This window comes from Ambystoma mexicanum, chromosome 3p, assembly GCF_040938575.1.
Source record: "Ambystoma mexicanum isolate Mex_15411 chromosome 3p, UKY_AmexF1_1, whole genome shotgun sequence".
Taxonomy (NCBI): Eukaryota; Metazoa; Chordata; class Amphibia; order Caudata; family Ambystomatidae; genus Ambystoma; species Ambystoma mexicanum.
Window position 1 is genome coordinate 1,117,290,950 of NC_090925.1, and position 16,219 is coordinate 1,117,307,168.

The window sequence follows — 16,219 nt, forward strand, 5'->3', positions numbered from 1 at the left end:
AATATGCCCAGTCCCAGCGCTGGAAGCGCCAGGCTCATAATGCTTGGGTGGACTTACCTGCAGCAGACCATGCTGCTTACTTGCCTGCCAGTTGAGCCTCTGATCCTCTTCTGTTTGGAACTACTTTTCCTGTTGGGTGGGGCAGGAGCCACTCCCTAGATTCAGAACACTGGAACTCTTCTGGAAAGCAGGAACTCTTTTCTTACCTAGGCGTGGCTGTGGAAGGAGGGACCTAAGCACTACAGGAGGCTATTTAAACCACACCCGATGGATGAATCTTGCTTTGCGTTATTCTGCATCCTCTGCAGCAGAACGCTCATCGTGTCTTCTGCATCTGATCCTGGGCCTAAGGAAAAAGGCTTACCATCCTGAATCCAGTCTTCAGCAACACCTATAAAGACAAGAAAGAACAGGTTAGCATTACGGTCTTCAGTGACAGCTCTTCACTTACCTGGTCCATCGGCTGTCACCAACGCCTCGCGCTGCATTCCGGCATCTGAAAGACAAAGGCTTACCTACTCTTCGTGCGCTCCGGAGGTCTTCACACTGCATTCCGGCATCTGAAAGACAAAAGCTTACCAACTCTTTGCACGCTCCGGAGGCCTTCGGCGCTGCATCCCACATCTGAAAGACAAAACAAGGTGCGTTTAAAGACATTGGGGAACTTTAATACTCACGTGCCATTACTCCTTTCCACATCTAACCCAGTGGGTATTCCGGCACCCTGCAGCCGCTCCGAACTTATACCTGCAAAATAAAAAGACAGTTAGAGCGCATCGTGAAGCAGGCAACTAGCGCTTACTTACGTGCTTCCAGGCGCTTCTATTCATCACACGGGCTCCATCTTCAACTCACTTCAGCCCGTCATCCGCCATCGCCGGAACCCTGCAAAACAAGAAACATCATTACTAAAGACTTTAAAGACATTAGAATTACTTGAAACTTACCGTTCGTGCAGTAAACGACGGACAGCAGTCCTCTGAAGTCAAGAGGCCTGCTCCCCTTATCCAGTGAAGAAACTGGTTACAGCACCCTGCCCCGAGGCAGATGGAGAGCACGGCGTTCACTTACCTAAGGTGAGAGTGTTAACCTTTGGGGTTCTACAGGAGAAGAGAAAGGGAAGAAGAGAGGGACATTCAATAACCCAGTTCCTTAATCCCATATTTTCTATCTGCAGACATCTTACCCTTCGAGTCAAACATACAGTGCACAGAGGTCCAGCCCAAAGAGCCAGCCGTGTGTTACACATCACCTTTGAAGATACGGTATACGCCCAGTCAACACCGGCGCCTCTACGGGAATCAGGTGAGCGTTACAGGAATAGCGGTGAGTCACCAGGGATTTAGAGCAATTTCCTAATTATTAATAATCTACTACAATTACCTTTTAAGTCTCTCCCCACTATCCTATACTGAAAGAACAGGAACTGGATCACAGCCACCCCCCTAGGAACAGAGATCAGAATCAGATAATGAACCCTTTAAAGAACTGGAGATAAGTAAGATGGTGTTTTTCTCTTAGCACTGTTGGAGCATAAGAATGACAAATCCAAGAGGAAAACAACGAAAGTATAAAATAAAAAAAAAGGGAATGTTAGGGTAGCTTTTGCCCGGGCGACACGAGGAGCGCACTAGGACGGGATGGCGCACTTCAGCAGAGCGTCCCAATGTGCACTGAAAGGTAGGAAGTCCAGGTAATGAAGAGGAATATACAGGGCACAGGATCGCTGGAGGCAATCAGCTCGAGGGGTTGATGCTTATAATCCAAGAACAGTTCAGGGTCGTGGTGCAGGGTTTGGAACACAGGAACCAATGAGTTGAGAATCAGAAAATCCAAAGGCAGTCCGTACAATGAGCAGGGTCTGGTACACACGGAGCAAAGTTGAACAGAATCGAATCCAAATGCAGTCCGTACGTGAAAAGGCAGGGTTTGGTACACACAAAGCAAAGTTGAACAGAATCGAATCCAAAAGCAGTCCGTACGTGAAAAGGCAGGGTTTGGTACACACGAAGCAAAGTTGAACAGAATCGAATCCAAAAGCAGTCCGAATGTGAAAAGCAGGGTTCGGTACACAAAAGTTACTTTGAAAAGGAAATTGACACGGAGGTCAGAATAGCGCCGGTAGCAACTACAAACAGAAGCAGCGTTCACTGAGCTGCCACTCACTATATCAGGAAGGAGGAGTGACCCGGCGAAAACGAGGCTCAGGTGTCTGCCTACACAGGACTACACCTAGTGTCTAGGGATCATGGGAGTTGTAGGTTCACTTTTGCGGACAAGTCTTTTCCTCCAGGAAAACCGCCAGCGGTTCAGGAATGGAGCCGCAACATTCCTTATGCCGCGGTGAAGTGCAATACGACGTCTGCAAAACCTGGGTTTGACCTTATTATGTGAAGACAGACACGGGAGCCCCCCTAGATGCAGGCCGTAGTGTAACACACAGAAAATACCCGAGGTTCGCCATTGGCAGTTATCATGATCATGAGTTTCAAGTTTTGCCTTTCCAGCTGACCTCCGCCCTAAGGGTTTTCACCAAGCTGATGGTGGTAGTGGCAGCCAGTCTCCGGAGAGGGGGTATTCACGTCTACCCGTACCTAGACGATTGGCTGATCAGGGCGCGTTCTTCTGAACAAGTCCTGGATCATCTCAACGTCACCTGCCACTCTTCACCGGCAGGGCTTCTCCCTCAATTACAAGAAGTCCCATATGACGCCATCACAAAAGCTCCAATTCATCGGGCCGTACTGGATACATCCTTGGGAAATAGCTTGCCACCCGAGGGCTTAGGACATTCTGCAGATGGTCTCCAAGTTTCAGTGCCCAGCGTCTCCCGGCCTTGGACTTCTTGCGTTTGCTAGGCCTTATGGCATCCTGCATTTTCCCCCTGAGAATGAGATCCCTTCAGTAGGCTTTCAGGACACAATGGTCTCAGTTCTCCAGCAACATGTCAGACCTACTTAAGGTTCCAAGCGGGGTCGCACAGGATCTCCTGTGGTGGACCTGCAAGGACAATATTCTGAAGGGAGAACCTTTTTGGCAACCATGGCTGGGGATAACAGTAATTCTGGATGTCTCACTCACGGGGTGGAGAGTCCACGCCAACGATCTGACAGTCAGCAGTCGTTGGTCTCCATCGGAGTCCAAACTACACATCAATCTTTTGGAGCTGAGAGCAATCAGATTTGCGCGGAAAGGCTTTTCGGCCCTATGTACGGGGAAAGAATGTCCTCATAATGACTGACAACAGTGGCCATGTACTCTTTCAACAAGAGAGGAGGAATAGGGTCACTACCACTGTGCAGAGAGGCAATGCAGCTCTGGTACTGGGCAATTCAAGAAGGAATCTCTGTTGGCAGTTCATCTAGCCGGAGAGCAGAACACGGCGGTGGACGCTCTGAGCAGGCAGAGCAGTCTCACACGAGTGGGAACTGGCTCAAAGTCCTTCAAGAGATCTTTACCCTTGGTGGAACCCCTCAAGTGGATCGGTTTGCGACCAGTGTCGACAGGAAGTGCGGACTGTACTGCTCCAGGGAATATCCCCCAAGAGGAGCTCTATGAGACGCGTTCGTGGTGAACTAAGAGTTTCCACTCCTGTACACACTTCCTCTAGTCCCCATCATTCCTCACATAATCAGGAGTTTGAGAAAGTTTGGGAAATCCATTATTCTAATTGCCCCGGATTGGGCCAGGAGGACGTGGTACCCGGACCTTCTGGACATGTCCCTCTGCCCTCCCATAAGTCTTCCCCAAAGGGACGACCACTCTCGCATGAGGAGGGTCGGGTACTCCATCCAGAGGTCAAAACACTCCGCCTTCACACATGGTTTTTGAGAGGTTGAGATACAAGGATTGGGACCTCCTGGATGACGTCATGGGGATTTTGCTTTCGGCCAGAAGGCCAGCAACAAAGCCCTTGTACCGTTGCCATTGGAACAAATTCTGCAGCTGGTGCAAGGACAAGAATGTAGACCCTTTACTCTGCAAAACACAAGAAATGTTATCTTTTTACTACACCTAGCCAATCTGGTGCTCCAGGTTGGAACATTTAAATGCTATTTGGCAGCCCTATCCATTCCACCAGGGGCATGGCTACCTCTACGGCTCTGCAAAGGGATGTCCTGTTCAAAAACATTTGTGAGGCGGCGACGTGGCCTACTATAAACACATTCACGAAGCATTACTGCCTTGAGTCTTCCCTCGGTCAGGATTGAAGCTTTGGAAAAGCTGTCCTCCGTTTGGGTCATGAAAACAAAACCATTGATAGCTAAATTCTTACTCCCTCCACCAAAATCAACACTGCTGCTATCAAAGATGAGGAATACGTGGGAGGACACAATCCATTCAAAGAACAAGTTACTTACCCTTGGTAACGTTCGTTCAACTGGATGTTCCTCCCACTTATTCCTCATCGCCCTCCCAGCATACCCCACAGTAGCCATGCTATTACAGCTTTCGCTCCTTCAAAGCCGAGTACTGTCAAACCCGTGGTTATGCAGGTAGTTTATACTGAAAGAAAAAACAGAACTGAGGCCAACGGGCGCTGCGTGGGCTATATGTACCTTAAATGACATCATAGCCGAGACAGAGGCCCTCTAGGGACATCGAGTTGACTGCATTGACGCGCAGCACCCTCTGTCAAATATTTTCTGAAGCTGGATATTGAATATCAAAGATGAGGAACATCCAGTCGAAGGAACGTTACCAGGGGTAAGTAACTTGTTCAACTAGCTCGGGTACCCGGCGGCGTTGCCCGTGTCCTTATAGGGTGGTGTCTCATGTGCCCTGGAGGATGTTCCTCATGTCGGCAAATCTTGTTTCAGTTTCCTCTGGCATCTCATTTACCCTGGAGAAGGTTGCTCTGGTCCATTGTCGGCAAGTCGTGCTGCTGTTTGTTGTTGTGTTTTAGAAGTTCTTCATGTTAATTTTCGCTTTGCATCAGATGGAGCTTTTCCAAGTGATGTTCGTATTTTTTTTGTTTTTTTTCCTGCGGCATGTTTGTCACTCAATGGCTTCAGCACATTTGAGAAAATGTCCAAGAAAGATTGGTTGTGCTCTCTTCTAGTGAATTAACTTGAGTTACTGTAACATTGCCTTTTCCCATATTTAAGAGTGGCGTGATTAAAACATTTTATTTAATTCCCTTTAAAAATGCTTTAATAAACACTTTCAAACTGTATACAGTAGTAATACATTTCAAAGGAAGAACCAACACATCGACCATTTAGCTTCAGGCATGTTATCAAATTTTGCCTCCTAGTACTTACTGTAGTGAATCTGGGTGAGCATCAGTAAATAGGGGTGTCTACGGAGTGAATTTCTTTCCATCCAAACATAGACTACGATCTTGCCCCAGACAAAGAGGAATCCATGCAAAATTTGGTAGACGTGGGTTCAACAGTGTGGATTTGTATAGAGTAACAAACATACACACATACATATAGTTCTATTTATCGATTCACTTTCTAACCAACATTTGGGAAACATGCCCTTGGGTTTAAATGATGTTCCCTTTTAGATCTTGAGCTCTTTTAGTAGTTTTGATGAGGACAATATTCAGTGGTAATACTGTTCACTAGTACCCTGCGAGGTCTTAGAGCTACGATGCAGCTCTTCTATGAATATGCAGTGAAAAATAATCTGCTCCCTAACACTTCAAAATCTAAAGTCCTGGTTCTATCAAGAAGAATCAAGGACATTCAATATTCTTGGAACATGGGAACTGATACTGTGGGGCAGGTCAAGACTGTAATTTATTTGGGATATCATTTGGCCAATAGGGTTAGTATCGATCATTGGAAATTCATCTTGAACGATAAAGTTAAGAAACTTGCTGCTCATATGAAGTTCTGAAAGCAGAAAGTATGTAAGTTCTCTTTTACTTCCCTTGAGATGATGCTATTTGGTTACATTTGAGGCAATTATCATTTACGGACTTGACCTTTGCTCCCAGAATATTGGTGACCTCTTTAATATTATTCAGGGGACATTATGGAAGAATGTACTTGGTCTCTCTATGGCTATTCCTAACGCCATCATTAGACACAAGTCTGGTGTCATTAAAGGCAAGGTATGTCTGGAGACAGCTTTCTCTCTTAAGAAAAATAATTGCTCCACCTAAAAATTCACTATGAGAATCTTAAGGTTGCTATGTTAGCAGGATCTGTACCATCGTTGAATGAGCTTAATGAACGGATGTGCTCTGTGCTGGTGTATATTTGTGCATCTGAAGAGGATTCGATTCTTAGACCAGGGCATGTTAAAAAGATTCTGTTCAGGTCTGACTAGGCCGAAACCATTGATTGTATTCATTCGTATACAAGCTTTGTGGAATATTCAAGGTTTACTCATGCTAGGGAATGTTTGCCCCTATATATCCAAAAGTTTCCCTGCTTTGTTATACGTATGAACTTCATGCTTTTCAAGTTTTGATCGACTACCTGTTTATGAGAAAGTTAAGAATTGGAATAGCATGAATATGCTGAATGGGTCAAATGGACCAAATAATGAATGTAGGTTTTGTGGGGTAACCAATACCAGAGAAACCCTGAAACACCTGGTAGTTGAGTGTACGTACTTTGATAAAGAACGATCTGGGTTCTTCAAGGACAACACCAGTGAATGTTCAGGGGTATCGAGAAACTTGTTTTGGTGTCGTATTTGGGGCACTGCTATTTCCTTAGTATTATCTCTGAATAGCTTTCTTATATTTTTCATTTCTGAGTTGAATAAGAAAAATGTATCCTTGGAAGTATGAGAATTTGTAAACTGAAGTGATTTCTGTATTTTAATCTTCTATTTTCTTTGGATTCTAGTGGATGTTTCTTGTGGAATGTTATTTTATGCTTTTTCATTATCTTTTTTTCTTTTGTATTTTGTTCTGTATGGTTTTTTGCAAACTGTAAATGCAATAATATAAAAATATTTTTTTAAAAAAAGGTAATGGGCACGTTTTCAAGACGAGAGTTGTCCTTCTCCATTTAGCTTAGACCTGGTACCAGTAGCGTGCAACCACATAATGTGTAACATTTCAAGTTCAATCTAAATGCATGCTAATGCTCAGTGATGAATGACTTTTTTTTTCTTTTTTTTTCTGATAATGTTTTTTAGATAAATTCAGTTTTACCGATTTAATGTGATTTGGCAGTGATGTAATACATTTTTCTTCCCCCAGGTGCCCAGTCTGGAAAGGACAGACTGACCAGAAAGAAGCATGTTTGTCGCACTGCAGTTCATTCAGAAAGCGTTTGTCGTGGTGATGATCACTGGTAAGACTATTTACATACAAAAATTGTCTGTTTGCAATAGGGGTTTTAATAGTTTTCTTTAAAAAAAAAAAGAATAGTAAGGCATGATCATAATTCTTTGACTTGCTCTGCCAGTGAATTGAAACAATTCTTTGTTTCTTTACATCTTTACTTTTGCAGCAGCTTTCTTATGCATTTTCTGTAATGATGTTCTCATTGTTTAGTGGATGTCTGGCTCGCTTTGTGTTAAATATATAGGTTTCTTTTTCTTGTGATATTTTAGTTTAATTAAACTTTTAACACATTCCTTAATGACTAAAACACACGTCTACCCATAATTTCGTTTTTTTTAAAATCCCCCTTTTTTCTTTTTCAGTTCCACACGTCCTGTTGTACTTTAGATCTTTCAACTAATGTCTTACATTTTTTTCTTTACTTCGTCCAGAAAGCTAATTCCAGCAAAAGTGCGATAGGTCTGTAAAATGTTCTCTCTTCCGGATCTTTATTGGGTTTAAGGATGAGTGTTAGTCTCGCCTCTTCATAGATGAGGTAATTTTACTGGTGGACCTAAATGTATTGAAAAGTTAAGTGCGGGGTAAACTCATTTACAAATATTTTTTCTGCAGTATAGCCATCTGGACCATCGGCTTTGTTCGGTGGTAGATTGGCTATAACTCTCTTTACTCCGTGATCTCCCGGCTGAGGGCATCCCGCGGCTCCCTTCCAATCCTGCGCATTGTCACCCTGTCCAGGAATTCTGTCTGTAGGAGAGTTCAGGGGTTTTGAGAGGAGTATAGGGATTCATAAAATTTTGCTAGCGTTCCTTGAATGTCCCCTGACCGTGTTACCCGTTCCTCTGTTCCCGTTATTGCATTTCTCGATTTCACTCCCCTCAGTAGGCGCGCAAGTAGTGCGTCCCCCTGAGTTGCCTTGGCATAATATTTTTGGCGATGGTGAGTAATGCTCCGTCTGCTCTTTGTACGCAGGACCTCCAGCTGCCCCAGCGACCGCCTATATTCACTCATTGACGACCTGGTTGGAGTTGTTCCCGCCTGCTGTCTGCCTCCACTTCCGCCTCTAACTGTGCCTCCAGTGCCCACAGTTGCTTATCCCTCTGTGCCTTTGCCGCTATCGGTCCCCCCCCCCCCCCAAGCATTGCCTTAAAGGGGTCCCCATCTTGTATCTTCCCCGTGTCCCCCCTCCTATTGGTCTCGAAAAAAACCCTTAATTTTTCCTTCCATCTCTTCTGGGTCGCGTAGTAGGTGCTTTGGGTATTTCCATCTCCAGACCCCCCTTTCCCTGGACCCTAGGTCCATTTGAACAGACTATCTTGTGGTCCGCTATCCCAATAGGGCCCGTCTGCAGCTCCCGGATCCGTCCCTCCCAACCAGTTGACACCCAGATGTAATCTATTCTAGATTGTGAAATATGGACTCCAGATAGGAAAGTGTAGCCCTCCTCGTCCCGCCTCGGCTCTCTCCAAGCGTCCCGCAACCCCCGCATTTCGATTGTCCCCCTTAGTTCTACCGACATCACTGCTCCTCCTCCCCTCCCGGAGCTCCCAGTTCTATCACGCCCCCTGTCCTACGCTATGTTAAGATCACCCATCAGGATTATTGGCCCCTCGTGTTGTCCTCCAACACCCCATAAAAAACATTTCAGAAATTGCTCCTGGCCCGAGTTCGGTGCATACACTACCGCTATGGTGTAGGGGAGATCCTGATAGGTTCCCCCAACTATGATCTACCTTCCCTCTTTGTCTCTTAAGGTTTCAAGGACTCTGAAGTCCACCGTGTTTTTGATGGCTAGGGCCACTCCTCCTGTTTTTTTATTTGCTGAGGCATGCAGAATCTGATCAAACCCCCAGAGCCTTAATCACCCCATGTCTTTATGCATGAGATGTGTTTCTTTTACATCCGGCCCCTCTTTCCTCGTGAATTGTTCAAATTATTGTACTCCTTAGAGGGGAATTTAGTCCCCCTGACATTATGGGTCAACCACTTGAATGCTTATTGGTTTGAGCGTGTCCCTCGTCAGCTGATGGCCCCCCGCACAACCTTTGCTCGATCCTTCTCTTTACCCCTCCCCTTAATTCTCCCTTCCGTTGCTTCGCCCCCAAACCCCCCTGACCCCCTCCCCCTTCTGGAAGTAAATGCCCTTCCCGCTTCTCCTCCACACCATCTTCGGGCATCCCCGCCCTTTCTAATTCCAGGATGTTTATCCCCTCTCCCCTGCCTTGTTACCTCCTTCCGAGGCCTACCACCCCTATGATATGTCTTGGTTAGGGAATGTCTTGTTCCCCTGTTCTATCTGCCTCCCCTACATACTGTTCTTGTTCCTTCCAGTGGGTTCTGCCCGCTCTCTCGCCTCTTTTCTTTTTCTCCCCCACTGTGTTCCATTCCCATGGTCTCGGTCTTGGCCTGGATTATGTGGTCTTTGCTTCTGTTGTTGCACACTCCTTGTCTTAATCCAGATGCATGATGTCGTCTCCCTCTTGTACCGACGTAATTCGCTTCTGATTCCCATCCCAGTCAAATACTAAGCCAAATGGAAAGGTCCGTTTATATCGCACACCTCGCTCATTGAGTGCTTTTATTACTGGGGCCCTCTGTCTTCTCTTTACAAGTGTACTACTAGCCAGGTCTTGATATAGCGCTATTTGTTGCCCTTGGAACATAATAGGTTCCCGCTTTCTTGCTTCCCGGAGGACTGTCTACTTATGCACATATCGAGTGAAGGCTGCAAGTACATCCCTCAGTCGTGCCCCCCCCCCCACCCCACCCCTTTACCATCCTACCTACTCTGTGGATGCGGTCTTTCTATAGTATCTGTGGACTCCTCACCCAAAATCTCGGCGAAAAATGTTCTGAATTTTTCCCTTGAGTTCTCCATCCGAGACCGACTCCGGAAGCATCTTCACTCATGTTGATCCTGCGGGATCTATTTTCCGTGTCCTCCATTTAGATTTCCAAATTTCGACTGGCAGTGTCTAAGCGTTCTATGGCCTCACTGTTAGCTGTTGTCTCCTTGTCCACCTCCTGCAATCCTCTTTCCAAAATGTCCATTCTTTCACCCAGTTGACTCATGTCCTGCCGAACAGCGCTGAGATCAGATCAGACCTTAGTAATGCTAACATGTCTCCCCTGAGGTCCTCTCTGGATAAGGGCCCACGGGGATCCGCATGCTCCGGAATACTGCTTGCATTCATTCCTTCTGAAGTCTATCCGGGCAGGGCCCTCGCATCTTGCGCTGGCCATAAGCTTGGTAGCGTGCCTGGTGCGTCGCCCTAACACCTCTCCCCTTGTTTTTTTGAGACATGATCCTCCGGTTGCATTCGGTGTCGGCCTCTCAGTGGGTTCCTAAATAGTGCCCCACAAAGTTCCCCCTTGGTTGGTCTCGGGACTTATAGTGGTTTCCCCCGCTTCCTGCCACCTGCAGCAGAATGACTGAGCTCTTTTTGCTGTTGAGGACAGCCCTCCCGAGCTGCCTGATTATGCCTGAGGGCAAGTTCTGTTGTTTTCTGCTTATGGGTCGATGATGGGTGATCAGTCACTCCTTGAGCGCGGACCGAAATGATGGAGCCCCAGGGCACTCTCCCCAACCCACCCTGCTCCTCCTCCCCGCCAGGAGCCAGCGGGTATTTTCACGTGCCCCCGCACCCTCTGCACCTGTTATTGGGCCACGTCTGAGGTCCCAGTGCACAGCCTCCGGGCCCCTCCTCCAATATGGGAGCTGGGAGCTGCCTCGTCACTCTTCACTCGCCTCCACTTGCTTCGGGCCGTAGAGGAAGGACCCACCCCTGAGCCCTCCGCACCCCCTCTGGAGACTCTTCTCTCCCTTCTCGGGCTCCCCCAGTCTCCGAGCCCCCAGCTCCCGGGCTACCTCAATGTGCAGTTCTGGGGCTATGCACTTGCCACCTCTCCTCCGCAGTGTCCTCTAGCTTCTCACTTCGCTGCCAGTCTCCTCTGGTGCCCACTCTGGGCATGGAAGGACAAAGGTCTGGCCGGCGCCTACCTTGCCTCCAGCCCAATCCGATGTCGGTAGGAGGAGCGGATGACCAGGGGGCCAGCCGGCGCACACTGCTCACTTTAATTTGGATCCAATCAGCGGGGGTCCGCCTCGCTCGTTCTGCCACCTCGTGGGGCACTTCCCCCTCCAGCGCGCGGCTAGGCCACATGTCGCCTGGCTGCGGTCTCCGCAGCTTCTCAGGTGTCCGCCGGGGTCCACTGCTCACGGGATTGCCAGGTCGCTCTGTCTGCCTCTGCCGTAGCAATCAGCACTGTGTTGCCCTATCCCGCGGGGGCTGCCGCGGTCTTCCAGGGCTCCTTCTCACGGCGGGCCGTCTCCACCCCACTACTCGAGGGTGTGGCTGCCCCCCTCCTCTCTGGAATCTGCCGGCGCGCCCCTGCTCCCGAAGCAGGGAACTTATCCTCCTTTCTAGGGGATTCTGCTCACCCTGTGGATGCCCCCCCCAACGTTGGGGTCCCTCCAATGCTTCCAGTGTTAGATGTTAGCCCGCTGTCTGGGTGGTGGGCCCTCAGTTGCAGCGGGGTCTGGAGAACGCCGTCAGCATGTCTACTCTGTGCTGGCGGCCATCTTGGAATTTGGTACTATCCTTTTACCATTGCACATACCGATTCGGATTTCCACTGCTAATTATTGACCATTTCGCTGTTGTTTTTAACCATTGTTAACAACCCTGCATAGGGAGGCCCATTTTCACCCTTGCCTGCTGGATTGATCCTTGTTTCAAAGCAGTCACAAACAGGTCACTCCTGCAGCCAAGTTTCTTGGAGGCAGATTATTTCCCCCTCCTTTGCAAAGTCCAATGTATCGTTGAACAGATGTTTAAGCCTCTTGTGTTCCACGTTATCAAGGCATTTCTCCCCACATCTTTGTTCTGTACGACTTATTGATTGATTTCACCTGCTAGTGATTTTGCGATCCATTACCAATTTTCTTCCTTAGGATTCATTTGTTTTTCTTAAGTTTTTTTTTTTTTTCCTTTTCCAATTCGGGTTCCTGCATTTTGTCAGAAGCCCCTTGGTTCTCAAATGTCACTCCGAATGTTGCGAATGTCTTTCTTTCTTGGTTTCCATTCCCTGATGTTTTATCTTGTTTCTTCTTTCACTCCTGGCCTTTCTTCTATCATTTTCTCTAAGGTCATAACCTTTTCGCCGCAGATCGATCTTTCTTTGTACTATCTTGACTGCTATTCTTTCTGATCTCATATGAAGAATAACCTTGTCAACCCGATCTTCATCAACATATTAAACTATGACAATGTCGTCTGACTCCACTCAATGCAGAGCTTCTACCGGATGTAACAACCTCATTACATTTGCTCTGTTTAGATTAGTCTCCTTTTCACCCCTTAAATGCTTTCTAACATTTGTTTTTTTTTTTGTGTACCTTTACTGGTAGTTGTCTCGACCTGATTTTATGACCTTTTGTTTGCCCAACATTCGCTTTCTCTGGCTTTCTCTGATTCCATCTTTGTTGTGATGGTCTCTCTTCTGAACTTGGTACTGCTTTCCTTCTTTCTTCACTATTTTGTTTTTTATCAAGCCTTTTTTTTTCTTTTTTCAGATAATGTAAGGAATGGGACCGACGAGTCTCTTTGGCCGAATATCACTCTTCTGTTTCCGGTTTCATCTTCTCTCCCAGTAGTTCTTTCAACTACTTTTTCACCGTGTTGCCGTTTCACAGCTTTATCTTTAGCTCTCACCGTTGTCACCATTCCTTCATTCCGACCTTCATTTTCTTTGATGTAAAACAAAGCTTTGTCAATCGGGTCTTGCTCTTAATTGTCAACTGAGATTTTGTGAGTCGCCTTCCGGCAGTGAGTCCAGGTCAATCAAGTCTATCGGTTCAGCACTCAGTTCTTTCAGTTTCACCCCCAGCTCACTTGGCCCCGGGGGTCCTTTTATCGCCCGCGTTGCCGTTGATAGTTTCTTAGGAAGGCCCGGGATGCTGTTGCCTGGGCTTTGCGGTATGATTTCATGTTCTTTTTATTTCCTTTTGTGATTTTGTTTCCACAATAACTGCTTCTTTTCTATTCCAAGACAGCGGCTTACCTTTTTGATTTTGTTGTTCCATTTCTTCTGATGTTCCACCTAAAGGAGTTTTTTGGAATATGGAGTAATCGCCTCCTCTTTGCAGACTTACTCCTGATTTTACCTCTTCTTTCCGTTCAGCATGTCTTAACAGTATTCATCAAAGAAATGTTTGCTTCTACCTGCGTAGGAGAACACGCAAGATCCATCATAAATGACTACCTTTCCTCGGGTATTTTTAACGACGCATTCAAAACGGTTCATGTCAAACCGGTATTAAAAAAAAAAAATAAATAAAACCTTCCCTTGACCCTCTCGAGCCCAAAAACGACCACCCCATCTCAAACACCAGATTCCTTGCCAAACTCATTGACCGAACCACCTACTACCAACTAAATGCCTTTGCGCGGGGTCTTGGAGATTGTTGGCTTCAACAATCGGGTTTCAGAGCCCGTCACGGAACTGAAATCACCCTAACTTCAATCTGGGATGACCTAAAAATCACGGCAGACTCCGCGGGATGCGCCGCATTAATCCTTCTGGACCTAGCTGCCTCCTTCGACACAATCAATCGCTCAATCCTCCTTGACCGCTTCCACTCCCTAGGAATTCGTGGAACCGCTCTCAAATGGATAGGTTCACTCCTCAAAGATAGGTACCAAATAACAATACTCTGCGCCTTTTCCTCCCAAGTCCGACCAGTCGACACGGGAGTCCCACAGGAAGAATGCCTATCTGCCCTCCTGTTCAATCTCTACTTGACCACCCTCTCACCATTAATTCGTTCACACAACATCCTGCGTTACAACTACGCTGATGACATTCAACTAATTCTAAAACTCCTGAACTCAAAACCCAACTGCCGACCTGACTTTGCCTCCTTGACATAGAGCTCTGGATGACCCAAAGCCACCTCTTGTTAAACCCCTCCAAAACCGAAATCATGGTATGTGGCAACTCCGAACTTCTTCCACAACTGCTACCCTGGCCATCTGCCATGGGCAACTCACCGACTCCCTCTAAAGACCTTCGATGCCCCCTTGACTCTGACCTAACACTCTCGCGCCAAGTCAACAACGTTTCAAAGTCCTGCCACTACCACCTTAAAACTCTTAGGCGCATCTTTCCATATCTCCTTTCCCAACAGACTCTCCGCCGTCCAATCAATTATTATATCAAGACTGGACTACGCAAACCCCCTCTACCTCGGAATCCACGCTTACCAACAGAATAAACTTGAAAGGGCCCAAAACGCTGCAGCCAAACTGCTACTCGCGCTTGGCCCGAGAGACCACATCTCCCCAGCCCTTAAGACTCTGCACTGGCTTTCAGTGGCCCGAATGGTGACTTTCAAAACCTTATGCATTTCTCATCGAGCATTCCATAAAACCGGACCTCAATATCTCCAAGACAAGGTAAAACCCTATCACCCTCCACGTCCTCTAAGATCAAGCTCAGCCGGCCTCCTAGTCATACCTAAAACAAACTCAGTCAAGTTAGGCGGATCATCATTCTCAGCCTTGGCCCCCACGCTGTGGAATGCACTCCCACCCCACATCCGCCTAACAGAAGATCTAATGTCCTTCCGCAAACTACTGAAAACTTGGCTCTCCCTCTAAAACTAACCCATATGCAAACTAACCAAAACAGAATAACAGCAGCTCAATGACACCAATCCAACATGAATAACAATAAGACAAATAACAATACAACATCAAGATCCATGGGAGAAATTGACAACTAATAACCGCTAATGTAAACTAAAAGGACAAACGGAATAGAACGAATAAAGCAGACCAAAGCAGTGAAGTGGATAAAAAGAATAAATTGTACGGAAACAGTAATGAAGTTTAAATTAATTAAATGGCTGTAATGATTGCAATTGACAAAATTAACAAAAACGGGCGAAATGAATAAAGAGAAGAGGATGCAAAGATGAATACAAGAGACTGATGAGTACACAGACTGATGATTCTGACTGTATGAGTGCATGGCATAAATGGAAAGTACAGAATAGAATTCTGGATTTAACGCCAGTGGGTCTCCAAAGGAAATTAAGTGCACTTGAAAATTACATTAAGAATAATGGGCTGGAAATAAATGCAAAAAAAGGAGATTGTGCAGTTCTCCAATCTAAAATGTCAGAAAAAAACAAAGAAAAATCAACCAAGTTGGAGCGTGGGAGACGTGACCATTAGAAGATCCTTGCACGTTACATATTTGGGTGTTCAACTAAGTGCCAGCATCTCAGATGATCCAATGATGAAAAGAATAAAAACCAAATGCAAAGCGTTTGCAGTTTAAGGGTGCTCCATAAGAAATTTGGAAAATTCTCATACCAACCAGTAGTAACTTTCTATAATGCGAAAGTTATACCAGTCTTGATACATGGAGCCAAAGCAATGTTAGGATGTCCTTTCAGCTTGTGGGCCACATGTCAAAACATATTTTGGAAGAGGATGCTGAAGGTGCATCAAAGTACACCGAACGCTTGCATAAAGTAATGAGGCTTATTATCAATCAATGCCAGAGTGATATGGAATACACTGTCAATCTACAGAAAGATCATAGAAACGGACGCAGCGCCCCAAATCCAAATATTGAAACTAGCACAGATGAACAATTCGAACGAAGTCTCTGGAGATCTGGAAAAATAATTGTGAACAAATCTTGAATCAACTGTCACCAACGAAGGAGACTTTGGAAAAAAATCCCAATGCAGTGAAAAAAAACCTCTGGTTGACGGACTGGATTGAAACAGTGAAACAGCGTGTGCAACACGTGTGTATGAAAGATCACGCATGGGGAAGCAAGGCTCAGAATAAAAGATTTCCTTTCCCAAGAAGAAGGCAAATCTTTTTAAAACTAAGATTAAATTTATACTATACGATGGAGATAAAAAGTATGAGGAAAAAACTA

At 46.2% G+C, this 16,219-nt stretch overlaps 1 protein-coding gene across 2 annotated transcripts in view; it reads left to right on the forward strand.

Annotated features, from left to right (window-relative positions):
• The window catches only part of AFF4 (ALF transcription elongation factor 4), a 1,482,962-nt gene that overhangs the window by 31,045 nt on the left and 1,435,698 nt on the right, over positions 1-16,219 (forward strand). For both annotated transcript variants that reach the window (XM_069652488.1, XM_069652489.1), the window contains exon 2: positions 7,172-7,265. The gene's annotated coding sequence lies outside the window, so the exon portion shown is untranslated. The remainder of the gene's footprint in view (positions 1-7,171; positions 7,266-16,219) is intronic.